Raw genomic sequence first — 17,985 nt, forward strand, 5'->3', positions numbered from 1 at the left:
AAAAGGAATTCAATTTATTCTGCTTGGCACCAGAGGGAAGAAATTGGAACAATGGGAAAAATTGCAAGAAGCAGATTTAGCTTCTATGTCAGGGCAAAAAAACAAAACAAAAAGCCCCAACTCTAATAATCAGAGATTTCCAAAAAGGAATGGACTACCTCCATGTGTTAATGAAATCTTCTCTTAGATAAGGCCTGAGGACCACTTGGGTATAATATAGAGGGTGTTTTTATTTAGGTATAGATTGAACTTGATAATCACTGAGGTCCCTTCCCATTTTGAAGCTCTATAAACCCTGCCCTCCACATTGCCTAGGTTTTGAACCCATTAGAAACACATTCAGTATTTGATGCCTCCTTCAAAGTTCAAATCAGTGCTAGTGATTTGGTCTCTTTTCCCATGTCTATTCAAGGAGAGGGGCAGCATGGAGTTTTGGCATTGGTACTCAAATACCTCCTTCAACCCTTGCTAGCTGTTTGACCTTGAAAAAAGTCATTTTATGGGGGCAGCTAGGTGGCACAGTAGATAGAGCACCAGCCCTGGAATCAGGAGGATCTGAGTTCAAATCCAGCCTCAGAGACTTAATAATTACCTAGTGTGTGACCTTGGGCAAGTCACTTAACCCCATTGCCTTGCAAAATTAAAAAAAGGCATTTTATTTCTCTTAGTCTCAGTTTTCCTCATAAGAAAAATGGAGATATTTCTTGTACCTCCTACCTTACAGAGTTCTTAAATGAAAATATATCTTGCAATGCTTAATGTTCTTTAGAGACTTTAGTTATACTGTTGACCTTAATCCATACTTTATAGACAGCTTGAATTTCCCTCTTCTCAAATTTGACTTCTGTGCCTGAGTCACAGTTGCATGTGGAAGACTAGTCATAAGATCATAAATTTGGAGTTGGAAGGAACTTTGGAGGCAATAAAATTCAACCCCTTCATTTTGTATTTGAGATGACTTATCCAAGATCAGAGAGCTAGGAGTATCTCCCTTGTCCCACCCCCACACAGACCAAGGCTCTAGGAATGGTGTCCCAGGCTGCATCTGAGAATTGGGTAACTTGGAACTGAGAAGAGCACAGTGGTTAGGAGTCAGGGATACTTATAAGCTCCCTGGGTTCAATCAGTAGCAATGTAGAGATATAAATGTAGGGAGTTGCCTTGTGCAAGACCTTAAAATAACCATGGAACAAGTCTCTTCCTGCCTTGGCTTTGGCCCATAATGTCAACCCTTACAGATCTCCAAGAAGGGTTAGCCTCTAGCTGTTGTTGCCCAGCTGCTTAGATCTCATGAGTTCCATTTAAATCCAAACTCTGGGCAGCCTTTCTGTTCTTAGGGTCACAGTCTATTTTGGTGGGAGTGAGTGGGGTGGGCTGAAACATTTATTTTTAAAAATCTCCCAAACGACATCAAAATCACGTCTTCCAAAGAACAGCGGAGAATTAATCTCTCCACCAAGATCCTAGGCATGCTCCCTTACAACGTGGCCAGATCATTATTTAGTTGACACAAACCTATGTTCTAAGTTATTATTTCTGCTGTAACACCTTTAAGGCAGGGCTCAAAGCCCTTGATCCCCTCCCAGAGCCAGGAGTGAGAGGAGCAATCATCTGAGTAATTGGACGGGTCAGTTCAGAAGCTTGCATTTCTCTGGTTTGGGTCTCATTTGCACATGCATCTGCCACTTGAAATGCCTTACAGGATTTTAGAATCACGAATTTAGAGCTCAAAGGCATCTTGGAAACCAATCCTCTACTTTAACAGATAAGGAAACTGAGGCACAGAGGATGGGAATGACTTGCCCAGTATCACACAGTTTGAAAGTGTATGAGATAGGACTTAAACCCAGTTCTTAATAATTACATTAAGTATTCATCTATTGTCTTTTTCAACCTTTATACAAAACACCTTTTTCTTTGGAATCACAGGATCATGACCACATTACAGGTGAGGAAATTGAGGCCCATAGAGGTCACCACATTCCCTCCAGTCACTCATATTTGCAACCCAGGTAAGATCCTTGATTATTCTCTTTCCTTTTAACTCCATATGCAGTAGGTTGCCATGCCTGTGGAGTCTAATTTCACATCTCTCTCATCTGTCCCCTTCTCTCCAATCACAAAGTCCCTACGCTGGTTCAGGCCCTTATCTTGTTCCCTGGATTACTGCAATAGTCTTCTAAATGATATACCCTGCCTCTGGCTTTTTGGCTCTTGAGCAACTCTCCACACAGCTGCCAAATGGATATTGCTAAAACTAAGATTTGACTGTGTCTCCCCTCTGCTCAGAAATATTTGGGGGCTCCCTATTGCCTCTAGGAAAAAGTACAAAATCCTCAGTCTGATATTTAAAGCCATCTTCAGTCTGGCTCCTACTTAACTTTTCAGTTTTGTTTCAGAGTATCCCCTTTTATGTACTCACTGTTTCAGCCAAATTAGACCACTAGCTATTTCCATAGGATACTAGCTATTCCTCGAACATGACATCCAATGTCCAGTCTTTGTGTCCTATCACAGTCTTATCCCAAGACAGAATGCCTTTGGCTCCTCACCTTCCTTTTGGAGGACCCCCCCCCAGTTTCCTTTAAAGTGCAGATCAAAGACTGGTTCCTCAAGGGAGTTTTTTCCTGATTCTCCTAGGTGATAGCTCTATCTACCCTTTGAATTTTTTGGTATTTATTTATTTTTGTTCATATACTGTCTCCTTTCAGTAGAATGTAAGTTCTTTGAGGGCAGGGACTATTTCTTTTGTTCTGTCTGTCTATCAATTAATAAGCATATATTAAATACCTACCACATTCTAGGCACTATGTTAAGGGCTAGGATGCAAAGAGAGGAAACAGACAGTCCCTGCTCTCAAGGAGTTCAGAATCTAATGAGGAAAACAACAGGCAAACAACTATGTACAAATAAGCTGTATATGGAGATAATTAGCAGAAGGGAGATAGTATGTAGCAATAAGGAAGATGGGGAAAAGTTTCTTGTAGAAGGTAGATTTTTAGCTGTGACCTGAAAAAAGACAGGGAATCCTTAAATATACACATAGGAAGTCTAAATAAAGCTTGTTGATTTGAATTGAAGGTCACACAGGTAATAATTGGCAGATCTGGGATTTGAACACAAGTCCCCTGGCTCCAAATTCATCACTCTTTTTGCCATCCCTTACTATCTAATTCCAGAACTCTTGATAAATGGTAGTATGCTTGAAGGAATGGGAAATCATTCCTATCTTTTTTTTTTATAGATGAAGGTAGAGCTAGGACCAGGGGCTTTCATTTAAATAGCTATCCAATGCCAAGGGGCCTGACACAGACCCCCTGATGCTGCTGTTATGTGGTTTTAATGGGCCAGGTCTTACATATTGCTATACATCCCCGGTCTTCACTATGCACAAAATTTGAATGCCAAAGGACAGACTTCTTGTTCCCCTTAGCTCTCTGATCCTTTAATCTGAGCCTATTAAAACTTCATTCCACTCCTATTGGTAAACCATCAATCACCTTCACCAAGAAGCTCTCCTGTTGAAAAGGGACTGGCAGAAATGGATGGGGGGGAGGGGAGAAGAAAGGCTGATGGAGGTGAATCTAAGAGAGGCAGAGGCTGACTTAACCCAGTGTTTCCTCCCCCACGGAGGGAGTTGTGGGGAATGGAAGCAAGCCAAAGGGGGAAAAGCATCAATGTTGGAATTCAGAGGGCTGAATTGTTTTCCTAGAACTGCCCTACCAAGCTGGGTATGTGGATGGAAATCACAGAATGTGGGTGGGGATAAGTGTTCTGGGATCCTCTGTCAGAGACAAGTATTCTCATTGAGTTCAGAAGCCTAGGATCAAGTCTGTGAATGACAGGACTGACATGTGGAACAGGAAGGGTGAGCGACTTACAAAGGGTGAGTCTTATGGACAGGAGATGAGCTGGCTTATAAAATGACTTACCTTGATCCCCCTAGTTACCAGTGCTCTCCTCTCCCAACCCAAGCATTTCCTATGTATTTATTTTTCTATTTATTTTATATTCACTTATTGATATTCATGATAGTTCTACCCCAGTAGAAAGCAAGCTCCTTGAGGGTAGGACTGTTTCATTTTTGTTTTTGTATTAGCAGGTTCTATCACAGTACTTGTCATGCTTCTTGAATGAATGAATGAATAAATGAATAGTCTCTTAGACCAGAAGTGTCAGATGCTTGGTATCAGACCATTGTAAGCCAGTATAGAGCAAAAGTCAGAGAAAATTATTCTTACCCCCAACTTCACAAACACAAAAGCAAGTTTCTGACTTCTCTTGTTGCTCTCCAGTCCCATACTAAACTCCCTTCAAGCACTGATCCATATCTTAGAATCCTACATTTTCCTGCATAAGGCATCTCCTGATTCATCCAATCAGTAACGATCTCATTCCAATGCCTGGAATTATTTTGTACTATGTCACCCTTTACTCTCATTCAGTAACTTCCATTGGCTTCTTGATACCTCCAAGATCCAATAGAAAACCTTCTGGTATTTTCAGTCTGGTCCCTTCCAACCTTATACTTTACTCCAGATACTCTGCCATCTCCTGCCTCCTTGTCTTTGTAATGCCCTCCCTCTTCAATCCAAACTTTTACTTTCCCTGTTTCCTTCAAGGTCTAGTTCAAATACTTCCTTCTATAGGTGGCCCTTCCTCAGTCCTTGGACTACTAGTGCCTTTCCCTCTGAGATTACCTTCCATCTACTTTGTATATATATCTTCTAAATATCTAATAATTTACATGTGATCTCCTCCTTTAGAGTGTAAGCTCTTCGAAGGCAGGGATAAATCTTGCCTTTCTTTGTATTACAGAACATAATACGGTCTTAGCATACAATATGTAATTTAATACATGTTTGTCAATTGATATTCATTTTGTATTGCTATTTTCATTTACTTATCTGTAAACATGATGTATCTCTCAGCAGAATTTCACTAGGATGCTCCTTGAGGACAGTTTTTTAAAAAAATTTGACTTTGAATCCCTATTGCGTAGGATGATATCAAACACAAAGGTATTTTTTGAGTTAAACTAAAATGTCATTTTACTGTTCTTTTCAAATAGACTCATCAATTTATAGCTAGAAAAATCCCAATAGGTAAACTAATCTAATCCCTTAATTTTCTTCATTTTACAGACATTAAAAGTGAAAACTTGAAGGTTTCTTCACTCAGGTGTGAAGTGCCAGTGACAAGATGTCAATTGTTTCCCTTATAGACATACTCAATTTTATTGAACAAGTTATTCTAGCTTCTTTGCCTTCCAAATTATATTCCAAGCCCTTTGCTCCTTTATGTTAATGGCTGCTAAATCTTGTGTGATCCTGACCATGACTCCATGATATTTGAATTACTTATTTTTGCCTGTGTTCAATATTTTCTCCCTAACCCAAGAAGTCCAGATTTTGGCTCTAATATTCCTTAGGATTTTCATCTGGGGATTATTTTTCAGGAGGTAATCAGTGGATTCTTTCAATTTCTACTCTGCTCTCTGGTTCTACAGTGATAAAATTCAAACTCAGGCCTATCAGACTCCAAATCCAAGTTTTTTTCACTTCCCTGTTGAGAAGAGTACTCTCTCTAACTCTCAGCACAAGTCCCTTTAAGGTTAGCATAAGAAAAACCAGGGCTGAGCTGTTGTTTGTAGGATTATGGTTCTTTTTCTTAATTAAAAAAATCCAATTAAATTAAGATATCAGAATGAAATAACACTCCAGTCATTAGTGTGACTTTTATCTTAATGACTACAGCTGCTAAAATTCTTGCTTAATTCTGATGACACTGTTTCTACTGCCTCTCTCTTCACTGAAGGATGGTTCATTTTGACTGGTGATGAAGAGGACCCTCTTCTTCCTGGTTCAGGGTATCATAGAATTAGAGATATAAAGCTGAAAGGGATCTTGGAAATCCTTTGTAAAAATTTTACAAATAAGTCAGCTGAGGTTAGAGCTGTGAAAGGATCCTAGGATCATGGGTTTAGAACTGGAAGGAATGTTAGAGATTATTTAGTCTGGGGAGGAAACTGAGTCCCAGGAATGGGATGTGACTTGTTTAAGGCTCCCCAGGATATCAAATAACAGAGCAAGAATAGGCTCATGCTCTTCTCACTTTATTACTTTACTCATCCTTCAGATGAAGATTGATCCAGGGACCCCCTCATGGCAGGGATCACTTAATGGATCACTAGTTCTCTCTAAGGTTATTTCCCAATCTGAAAATGGGCATCATAATAATATTCATACTACTCTCCTCACAGGGAACTGTGAGAAGTATACTTTGTCTGCTTTAAAGTGCTGTGGAAATATGAATTATTATCAAAGGGTTGTCAGACAGAAGAGGAAGGAGTAGCTAGGTGGTGCCATTGTGCACAGTGCTGGAACTGAAGTCAAGAAGACTTGACTTCAAATTTGACCTCAGACACTTATTAGTTGTGTGACCCTGGGCAAGTCACTTAACCCCAGTTGCCTCCAAAAATTTTTACTGAATAAATAACTGACTTGTAATTACTTGCATTTAAAGTACATTTTCATTGATTGGAGAAATAATAATAAAATTGTAGAACAAATTGTGCCAATTAACCATCCTGGTTCAGTATTAAAGAAAGCTGGTATTCTCCGAGGAAATAAATGCCCCCTAAAGACATTTTAAGGAGGTTTTATAGAGAAAGAGATTTGTATTCTTTGATCGCTAAAATGATGCTAGAAGAAGCCTTCTATCCCTTGCTCTGGTTGGGGTCTCTCTCTCTCTCTCTCTCTCTCTCTCTCTCTCTCTCTCTCTCTCTCTCTCTCTCTCTCCTGGAGAGAGAAAGGAAAGGATAAAAGGCTAGTAGGTGAGCATCCTAGACTCTCTCATAGACTGTGACACCCCTGAACCAACCCTAGCTGTAAAAGTGGAGTGATTTCTGCTCATCAATTCCATCATAAACAGTGAGGAAGAGAGTCAAAAAGAGGCAAGGAGACTGAATTAATCATTGAGCTGGGTCTGGCTTGTTTGAAACATGCCCATATGGGCCTGGAGGCAGAGCTACCCAGGGTAAGAGAGAGCAGGGATCTGGGAAGCAGGTGATAAGGAGCTGCCTCCATCTAAAGGACCTGGTGGGGATTTGGGTCACATGACTAGGTTAGACACAGAGAGAGCTGAGCAGGGAGGTGGGTCCCCCCTCCTACCCCTCCTCATCTTGGTTATCACTTCATTTCAGGATTAATCACATGGAGAGAGAAACAGAAAGATACCAAAAAACCAGAGGCATTGTCAATGGACAAGGAGGTACTTTGTGAGATAAATTATAATTAGGAGGGAGAGGAGGAAGCATTGTGATTCGGTTCTGGTCTCAACCCCTTCTTTCTCTTTCTCCCCTTTTTCCCTTTATACTTAAAAAAGATTTTTTTGTCTTCAGTGGGACATGGGAAGATTTCAGTTCGAATCCTACTTTGGATACATTGTGTGTGACCAAGACAAGTCACTGAATTTCTCCAATATTCAGCTTTTTCATCTGCAAAGTGGGGATAATACTTTCAATAAGTCACTCCAATCTATATAAGCTTTAAATATAAAAATCATTTTACATACATCATTTCTTTTGAGTTTCATAGCAATTCTGTGATGATGGTGTTATTTATTCCCATTTTAGAGAGATGGGGATACTGAGGCTCAGAAAGGTTAAGTGATTTGCTCATGATCCAGAGCAAGCAAAAGGTCAGGGGTGAGATTTGAACCCAAGCCTTCCTGACTTCAGGTCTAGAATTCTAGCTACTCCTTCCTCTTCCATCTGACAGCCTTTTGAAAATAATTCATATTTCCACAGCACTTTAAAGCAGACAAAGTATATTTCTCGCAGTTCCCTGTGGGAAGAGTAGTATGAATATTATTATGCCCATTTTTCAGATTAGGAAACAACCTTAGAGAGAACTGGTGATCCATTAAGTGATCCCTGCCATGAGGGGGTCCCTGGATCAATCTTCATCTGAAGGATGAATAAAGTAATAAAATGAGAAGAGCATGAGAGGACCTCCAATACTTGGGTTATGAGGAAAATGCTCTGTACTCCTCGATGGATGATTTTTAGTATTATATAAAAAAGTGAAATACTCTTTTTCATTGCTATTTGTAGAACTGTATGTCAATCAAAGCGTTCAGTTCCCCCATTTCTCCCTCCTCTTACCAATTCTAAATAAAAAAGAGCCCTGTTGATTACTTTAGAAGTAGAAAGCAAAATTAAAGAGCTAGCCTGCATCCCAGAACAGATGCTCTGCCCCATGGCGGGTCTAGCAGGGGCTTCTGAATCACAATTCTATTATTTGTTGAAAGGGAGACACAAGCTGGCTTGCGGCTGGGAGCCTTCCCAAAGGTTCACAGTTTATCGTGGGGTGCGATTTTCCCCACATCATTACCCAATGTTGACAGAGGCAGTTGATAATTCTGCAGTCCTTATTCTCACCTCCTGTTAGCAGATTATTTGAGCATCCAAAAAATAAAATAAAAATAAATCTGAAAACTCAGCTTGGCAGTTCTGGTGGAGAAAGTCTGGTTTTCTCTCTGGCTTGGGGTTCTCTCTAGAGGAGGAAGTCAGAGGACCTTGGGGTAATGACAAAATCAATGTGTCCATGAGTAGTGCGTGTGTGTGTGTGTGTGTGTGTGTGTGTGTGTGTGTGTGTGTTTGTGTGTCTGTGTTTTGACAGAGAGAGAGAGAGAGAGAGAGAGAGAGAGAGAGAATGAATGTGGGGCACTTCCCATTGGGGACTGTGAAAAATCATACATTTAGACCTGAAAGACACATTGGACATCTAGTTCAGTACAATCCAAATACCACTTTCTGTTGATGTAGAAACCTGCCCCCCCCACCCCATCCCAACCACTAGTGCCTTTCCTCCGTGATTATCCTGTATGCATTTTATATTTCTTCTGTATATACCTATGCTACCTCCTAGGTTAGAATGAATCAAATAAGATATGTGAACCACTTTGCAAATTGCAATATGCTTTATAAATGTTATCTAGGATTAGAACATAAGAATCTTGAAATTATGAATTATTTCCTTCTTTAGGCATTGCCAGCATAGTGCCTGGTATACAATGGGTGATCAATAAATGCTTGTTTGAATATCCTCATATTACAGAGGAAGAAAACAAGAGACAATATAGTGCTGGGAACAGAGTGTTGAGGTGAGAATTAGGAAGACCTGAATTGAAAATCTTCCTTCAGATACTTACTAGCTGTATGAATATTGACAAGTTTCCTAATCACTCTATGCCTCAGTTTCCTTATCTGCAAAATGTAACTTGGTCTCATGGTCTCTTCCAGAACTGATTCTATGGTTCTATCATGATCTGAGATGGGAAGTGACTTGTTCAAGGATACATATACAAAAAAGGAAGAAACCCAGATTTTGACCTTTATTCTTTTCTTTTCTAATCTAGCTCTTTCTACTGAACCATGCAGCTTCCACAGTCCCTGAGAAGTGCCATACCAATAGGAGAATCCCTGGCTGACTATTCTTACTTGGTGGGGTAACTTTCTCTAGCAATCTGTGGGAAGGAGGATCAGAAAAATCTTTCAGCAGCCACATGTATCATAGGCTTATGGTTCATTTCTCTTATAAAATGTCACCCAGTGTCCTTTGTACTCTGGTTTGTGTCCAGTCAGCTCTTCAGATACATGGACTATTTGATAGGGGGAAAAGGTCCTCTTAGAGGATATATCTGGAGCTCATTACCAGGTGAGTTCCCTTCCCTGTATCAGCTTGGCACCTTCCCTTCAGACATCAATCAAACCTTTGGTTTCTAGTCTCCCTCTCAGACTCCTTTACTCTGACCAAGCCCAGGGCTTCAGGTACATTGCTCTTTTTCCGGTGAAATTGGAAATAGATCTTTTCTGAGTCCCTATTCTGCAGCTTTCTAGATTCTGCTTCAGAAAAATCCCAAGGAAATCAGACCCCTCCAGTGAATATAAGCTTCTTGAACACATGACATGTTTTTTGACCTTGTATTTCTAGGACATGGCATCATGGGTAACTGTCGTATTTTGTCTGGACCCAGGATTTAATTGATGAAGGAAGCTCCCTGGTGAAGATGTGTCTACAGTGTGGACTGACATTTTCTCTGCAGTTTAGAGCCTTAAAAAAGTGCCTAGGACACAGAGAGGTTAAGAAAGTATTTGAGGTTGTTTGCCTGACTTTGTGTTCAGTGCTCTCTCCATTGTTACCACTTTAACTGCCCCTTCCAGTCTAATATGTTTTATTTTTTCAATATCTGGCATACAGTAGGTGCTTAATAATGTTTACTAAATGATTGAAGAAGACTTCCCCCTATGCCACATCGATTCTAATAGATCTCTAACTATTACTTGAAGACAATTCCTCCAAGGAGGAAGCCATACTCTCAAATTTACTGTCCTCAGTTTCTCTATTTCTGTTCTACCCCCAGGGCTGCCAGTCCCCACTCCAGTGGCAATGAGCTCATGGACACATTCCCTAGGTCACAAATGTCTCAGTTGAGAGAGAATTGAGCTTCCTTCCAAGCTCAGCTCAAGCACTGCCTCCTCCATGAAGACTTTCTGGGTCTCCCCAGCTGCTGGAGCATGCCACCCTCCAAATAACCTTGCACTTATTTGGCATCAATTTTGCATGTGTGTGTGTGTTCACATGTAGTTTCCTCTAATAGAAAGTAAGTTCACTGAGGGCAGGAGAGCTTTGCTTTGGTCTTCTAATTCCTAGCCTCAGGCAGAGTGTTTGAAATCTAGTAATGCTTCATAAATGTGGATTGATTGAGTTGAAGAATGGAGAAATACATTCTGGTATCTAGGCTAGATGTAGCAACATAATGCACAGATGTCAGGAAGACTCTTCTTCCTTAGTTCAAATCTGACCTCAGACTCTTACTAGCTGTGTGACCCTGTGTAAGTCACTTGTCCCTGTTTGCCTCAGTTTCCTCAACTGTAAAAGAAGTCATAGAAGGAAAAAGTAAACCACTTTAGTATCTTTGCCCAAAAAAACCCAAATGGTGTTGGAAATGCCCAAAATGACTGAACAACAATGAAAAAAAATCTAAGAGCTGGCTTGTGGTAGGGGTGGGAGAATGAACAGGGAGACTTGGACTTCTGACTTGGCTTGAGTTTCTCTTTCCTAAAAGTAGTCTCTATTTTCCTTGCTCCATATGTATGATATATATCAAGATTTAGGCCATTGCTTAAATAACAATATGGTAAAGAGATAAAATATAGGAATATCAGGGACCTAGCTTTGAATCCTACCTCATCTACTCACCAGAAGTATGGTCTTAGGCAAGTTATCATTGAGCTACAAAATGGGGATCAATCAATTAAACATTTATCAATTTCCTACTATGTGCCAGATATGATGTTGGGTTTTGTCCTCAGGGAGCTTACATTCTCCTTAAGAAGGAGATGCCTTGAGCCTATATAGGTGTAGAAAGTCAGATAGAAAGAAACCTTGGAGGGAAAGGTACTGGTAGATGAAGAGGACCAAGAGAGGCCTCCTGTAGCAGGTGCAGTTTAAGCTGAGGTTTGAAGGAAATCAGGAAGCAGAAGGAGGGAGGGAAAGCATCCCAGGTGTGGGTCACAGCCAATGCAAAGATATAGAGTTGGGAGATGTATAGCACATCAGAGGAACCTGGGTGGTAACAATCGATAGAGTATTGGGTCTAAAATTAGGGAGACTCGGAAACAATGTAAAGACTAACAGAATGCCTTCTGTAGGGGGTGGGAAGAATTGTAAAACTCAAAATAAATAAAAATCTTTCTAAAAATAGTAAAATAAAATTAGGGAGACTCAAGTTCACATCCAGCCTTGGATACTGGTTGTGGAACTGGGGTAAAATCATTTAATCCTTTTCTGCCTCAATTTTCTCTTCTGTAGAATGGGGATAAAAAAGAGTACCTACCTCTCAGGATTTCTGTGAGGCTTGAAAGAGAAAATATACGCAGAGTGCTTGGTGAACCTTATAGCTAAATATAAATGTCAGCTTTGATGATTGTAGTTCAGGGGCTTTGGTTTTGCAGCAGATGAGTCTTGAATCAGCCGCAGTGCACCAGAGAACTTCGGTCACTTTCCCCAACCTGGTCCCAGTCCTCAACCTGACAGAAGCAAGGCTGACAGAAGTGGGGGGGGGGGGGGGACAGCACCTTCTCTGTCTTTCATTTCCGCAAAGGGCCAGCCTCTTGAGGGACAGCAGAGGCAACCATGAGTGGACCAGGGAAGGCAGTTTAGGGGAGATGGCATCAGAGTGGACTGTCTCCCTTACTTCTAGCATGACTCTATGGGCAGTATGCCTGGAGGGTCAGCTCTGAGGATCAGTGAGTCAGGTTGTGGCTCTGACTTGATGCTCAGTTTCTGGGGCTCATTTTTTTTCCTCTTCTCACCTTGCTGTCTATGGCCCAGTAAGTCCCGTGTGTCTCTCCTCCAGCGGTGTCAGACTGCCCCACATGGGCCACTCCATCAAAAGTGGTATTTCTGTCCCCTGGCCTGACTAGAACAACCACACTCCACAGAAATTATTGACTGTTTCAAGTGACAAATACTGGAAGCTGCTCTCTAGAGGTTTGGGGAAATTGGGCCATTATTTGCCCGACTCTCTTTGATGGACACTCTGCGTGATTTATTTCGCCTTTCAGAGGATCCTGAGGTGGGGCTGAGTGGGAACAGGGAAGGCTAGTCATTACCTTCAATCCTATCCCAAGCCCAGGGAATTGTCTGTCAGTAGCCCTGGGAAGGTGAGGGTCCAACTGCAGTCATTTGTCTCAAGGAATCAAAAACAAGTCTTCTGACCTCATTCCCATTGTTGGAGCTAGTTAACGAGTGGGGTCCTCACCATCTGCGAGCTTCAGTGGTGCTTGATACATCTTGGTCATACACTGTTTTTTTCCTCAAACAATCAATCACTTATCTAATCAATGAAACTTTTTGTGAGTGCTCAATAATCAATTGGCACTGTGCTTAATTTGGTGCCTTGGGGGATGGGACTGGAGAGGGAGATATGGAAGAGGATGGAGTCCCTTTCCTCAAGGAACTGATAACTGAAGAGAACAGAATCACAGATTTGGGGCCAGAGGAGACCTCAGTGTCTATTTAATCCAATCCCCTCATTTCACAGATGGAGAAACTGAAGCCTGGAGAAATTAAGGGACTCGATAAAAGTCATAGAGGTACTAAGTTCCAGAGCCAGGATTGAAGCTAGGTCCTCTGATTACAAATGCTATGATCTTTAGGAGACAAGACTTAAGCATGAAATAGTAGAACCATGACTGTATAATCAATAATGATGGTGGACATGTACAGAGCATGGCAAGGTTTACAAAGCACCTGATTGATATCATCCCAATGGCCTCAAAATAGTGTTGGGAGGAGCCTATTTCTGGTTTTGGGGGATCTAGACTTGTGTTTCATTGACAAAGGAACCCTCCATGAGGAAACTTCCTCAAAAAATTCGAGAATTCCAGAAGGGCTGGGGACACTGTGAGAGAGAGGTTAAATGAATTGCCCAAGGTTACCTATTTAGTATGTGTCAGAGGCAAGATTCTAACCCAGCCCTTTCTTACCCCAAGGCTTCATAAATTATACAATGCTATCTCTGAAGTATCTACTATAGGGATAATCATCCCTACTTTAATAGATGGGGAAACTGAGGCAATTCAAAAAGGTTCAATGACTGTTCATTGTCATAAAGAGTTGGAGACAGGATTAGAACTCAGCTGTTCTTGACTCTAAAGTCTAGTCCTTTAATAGGTTGGTTCCTACATCTGATCTATTGAATGACATTATTATAAAATACAAATAAAGAGCTGATATGTGTTGAATAAATAGAAAAGAGTAGCTCACTGGATCCTCCCTGTGAGACAGATATATTACTATGCCCATTTTAAAGATTCAGAAATGGAAGCTTAGATAAAAGTGAACTTACATCTAAGGCTACACAGCTAGGAACTGAAAGAATAGGGAAATATTCTGGTGCACCTTCTGGCAAGAACCTTTCCTAATTTCTACCTCATAGGTATCTCTTATCATAATAATAGCTAGTGTTTATATAATGTTTTGTGAAGTACTTTGCAAATATCTCATTTTGCTCCCACAACCACCTTAGGAGGGAGATGCTATTATTTCTTCCATTTTGGAGATGAGGAAACTGGGGTAGAAACTGAGGGCAGCTAAGTGGTGCAGTGGATAGAGCGCCAGCCCTGGAGTCAGGAGGACCTGAGTTCAAATCCGGCCTCAGACTTAATAATTACCTAGCTGTGTGGTCTTGGGTAAGCCACTTAACCCCATTGCCTTGCAAAAAGAAAAACCTAAAAAAAAATCTCATTTTGCCCTCACAACCACCTTAGGAGGGAGATGCTATTATTTCTTCCATTTTGGAGATGAAGAAACTGAGGAAGACAAGCGAAGTGATTTGCCCAGTGTAATGGAAGTGTCTGGATTTGAACTCAAGTCTTTATGATTCCAGGTCCAGTACTCTATCTACTCTAATCCCTAGCTGGCTTCATTATTCTACAAAACAGACTAGAAGAATGCTAAAGGAGATCAGAGTCCAAGGCTCCTTCCTCAGACTTCTCCCACTCTCTGGTGATCTGCTAAGGAAGACCACATGGTCTTCTGGGGAAAGCAATAGCATTATAACTCTTGTGTTGGAAGGGACTCCTGCAGTCTTCCACTCCAGTCCCCTCATTTTACAGAGGAAGAAACTGAAATCTTGAATTAACTTGTCTAAGGTCATTTCCTGGGAAATATCTGAGGCAGGATTCACACCCTCATCATCCTGATTCCAAATCCAGAGGTCTATCCATTTACTCTGAACTGCTTCTTCCTTGCATAGGGTTATGATTGTAGGAATGCACCCAGGTTAGAGATGAAAGGCCAAGGATCAGGGAAGAGTAGGTAGCCCAGTTTGGTTGGACTGAGTCAAAGCTCAAAGAGAAGAACACACTTAGGGCAATGAATACTTTAGCAAGAACCATCATAACCTAGATGTGTGGGGCAAAGGAATGGCTGACAATTGATTTAGAAGGTATAAAACAAAATGTTGTATGATAGTAACGAAACCCAGGGCTCATCATTCCAAGAAAGGGATAGAAAGATGAATACTTCCTTGTCAAAAAAGGGAAGATGATTGAAAGTTGTTTGTAGGACATATGATAAATGAAGTTAAAAAAATTAAAGAAACACTTTGAAACAGATAACACCTCTCTGGTTTTCTTCCAGCTCAAATCCTAGCTTCTTCAGGAAGCTTTTCCAATCCCATTTTTCTAGTGCCCTTCTTCTGTCCATTATCTCCAATTTATCTTGACTATTAACTTGTACATGATTTTTTTCATTAGCCTTTGAATATTTTGAGAGAGCAGGAATTTTCCTTTCTCTGGCTCACCATTGCTTATGGTATAATTCCTGGCAAATAGTAGGAGCCTAAGAAAAGCAATAAGCCTGACTAACTGATCAAAATAGGAATGTCTAATGATAGGTAAATGCTTTAGAGTCATCAAAAGGAACAAAAAATGAATAGGGCATAGGATCCAAGATCCAGGAGTAGAATCAAATGACCTCCATGACTGGTACAGGAAGAAATTTACAGTTTTGGATATGACTGATATCTGGAATTGCTTTGCTTGACTATGCTTATTTGATACAAAGGAGAGTTTCTTTAGAGATATATTTAGAAGAAAGAGAGGACCTTCTGATAGTGATGTCAGGGGAAAAGAAGAAGAAAAAATAATAATGAAGCATTTTTAAGATGCACAGAAGAGAAGAAAGGAAGTTTGGGCAAAAAATGGGGCAGCTTTAGATGTGTTGAATTTATTACATATTTTTAACAAAATGAGCTGCAGTCATTGAGATCCAAAGTTTTGTGTACAACTGTCTTCCTGTTCTTCTTGCTACATATGGAAATATCCATGTTTGTAGATGTTTGTCAACTTTAGAATAATAAAACAAAAGAGACTCCCTCCCTTAAGTAACATCCCCATGAACTTGGTCAATGCTCAGTCCACAAAGATGTCTCAAACAAATGGCTGAGTCAATCAGTCAATGAACATTTATTAAGCAACAACTTCAGTGAAAAGGCTTGGGCTGAGAGCTAAAGCAGAGAAAGTTGATGAAAGAGGCATAAGACTAGGTCATTGTCACTGGAAATTACAGATAGATTCTCCTTCAGGATCCCAGACTTACTGATCAATGTAGCTGCTGTCAGGAAATGGTAGAAATTATGCCACACTTCCCTTTGGGTTGCAGAAATTAAACACTTACTGGATACTTACAAAGTTACAGTTGGGTGGTCAGAATTATATAGAAAAGATTTCTAACAGTTGGCAAATCTTCATATTACAAACAGAGATCCCAGACTAGCCTTGAGAATTTACCAAATAAATGTCACCAGAATGGGGAGTCTGATTGCAAACTGCTGTCCATAACTGTATGGATACAATGTGGGTCCAGCACCATCCACTCCTATATTTAAGAAGTATATTTTTCATAGGTGCAGCTATACCAAATAAAGGTAGCTAGGTAGTGCTGCAATGGATAAAGCACCTGGTGTCAGGAAGACTCATCTTCCTGAGCCTCAGACACTACTAGCTGTGTGACCTTGGGCAAGTCACTTCTGTTTATCTCAGTTTCCTCATCTGCAAAATGAGCCAGATGAATCTAGTATCTGCCAAGAAAACCCCAAATGGGGGTCATGGAGAGTTAGATACAAAATGACTAAAAACAAAAGCTATACCAAATACTCATAATCTCTTAGCTAACTGATATGGAAAGCTTCCAAAATACTGAGATGCAGTAGAAGAAATCAAAACCATGTGGGAAAAGGACAAGGGACATATCCTCCCCATCATGCCGTCTGTTACTGAAGTTGCTTCAAAGATGTTTTCAGGAACTGTGAAACTTTATCTTCTAATAATCAATTATTTTAAAAAGCAATCATTTTTATCCCTCTATGCTAGAATCCACAGAATGCTAAATGACAAAGAGACTTCTCCAAGGCTTCTTTCTATCTGAACTTTATTGAAATAGGTAAGAAGAATGAAAATGTGATGATAGAAATTGGATCTGTGATTTTAATGGTACATGGAAGCTCTCAGATGAGGACACCTCCTCCGCACTTGAGATCTTGATTCTCATCTAGGGATATGAGGTAAATGACTTGCTCAGGGTCACACAGTCAGGGTGGTTATCAGAAGTGGGATTTGACCCAGGTCTTCCTAGCTTCAGGGCCAGCTCTTTATTCTACTATGCTGGCCAGCCTCTTGAGAATGACAATGATGATCAATAATGCAACAAGTGAAATTTTGACATTTAAGGTTTTCAAAGCTTTTTACATACATTGAGTCATAGGCACTATGAGTATTATAATCTTCATTTTACAAAGGAAGAGACCAAAGGGAGCTTAGAAGAGTTGGGTGACTTGCCCAGGGTCACAGAGTATATGTAGAGGGATTCAAACCCAAGGATCTCTGGACAGCATGCTAAGCTATCATTCCCTCCCCCCAAAACCCTTTTATATAGAATATTTTGGGACTTCAGAGTGCTTTAAAGACAAGTAATGGGAAATCAGGTTGGAAGCGTGGATAGAAACTAGATTGTGGAAGGCTTTAAAAAGTGGAGAGGACCCAATGGGGCTGATGAAAAAATGAGTCCATTAAGGAAGGGCTCCTTCCAAATAATGTCTCAGTGTTTTTCAAGATTCCAGGATTTGAGTCACCACTGGCATTTCCAAATTAATCCTGTTCATTATGGGAGACCTTTAAATGAAATATTCCAGTTCTGACAAGGCTCACATTTATTCTGATTAGTAATTTGACAAAAATCCATTAAAAATGAACTGGGGGTTGTTCTACCACCCCCCGGGACTTCCTTAGTCCAAGGAATACTGTTTTTCCTCTTTTTTTTTCTTTCTTGGGTGCATACATTCTGCAGGAAGATGAAGGGAAACCCTTTTAAGAGGGTGTAGCATATTAGGGATCAGTCTTCATTCTGCCTC

The 17,985-nt window shown here is 40.5% G+C and overlaps 1 long non-coding RNA gene across 7 annotated transcripts in view; it reads left to right on the plus strand.

Annotated features, from left to right (window-relative positions):
• LOC141509211 (uncharacterized) overlaps positions 1-17,473 on the plus strand; it is a 42,040-nt gene extending 24,567 nt beyond the window's left edge. For 3 of the 7 annotated variants that reach the window (XR_012474608.1, XR_012474602.1, XR_012474607.1), the window contains 2 exons: positions 1,930-2,012; positions 10,429-13,986. This is a non-coding gene — a long non-coding RNA (uncharacterized LOC141509211). The other 4 variants (XR_012474606.1, XR_012474603.1, XR_012474604.1 and 1 more) reach the window with 4 other exon arrangements.
• The last annotated feature ends 512 nt before the right edge of the window (positions 17,474-17,985 follow it).

This window comes from Macrotis lagotis, chromosome 1, assembly GCF_037893015.1.
Source record: "Macrotis lagotis isolate mMagLag1 chromosome 1, bilby.v1.9.chrom.fasta, whole genome shotgun sequence".
NCBI classification, from domain to species: domain Eukaryota; kingdom Metazoa; phylum Chordata; class Mammalia; order Peramelemorphia; family Peramelidae; genus Macrotis; species Macrotis lagotis.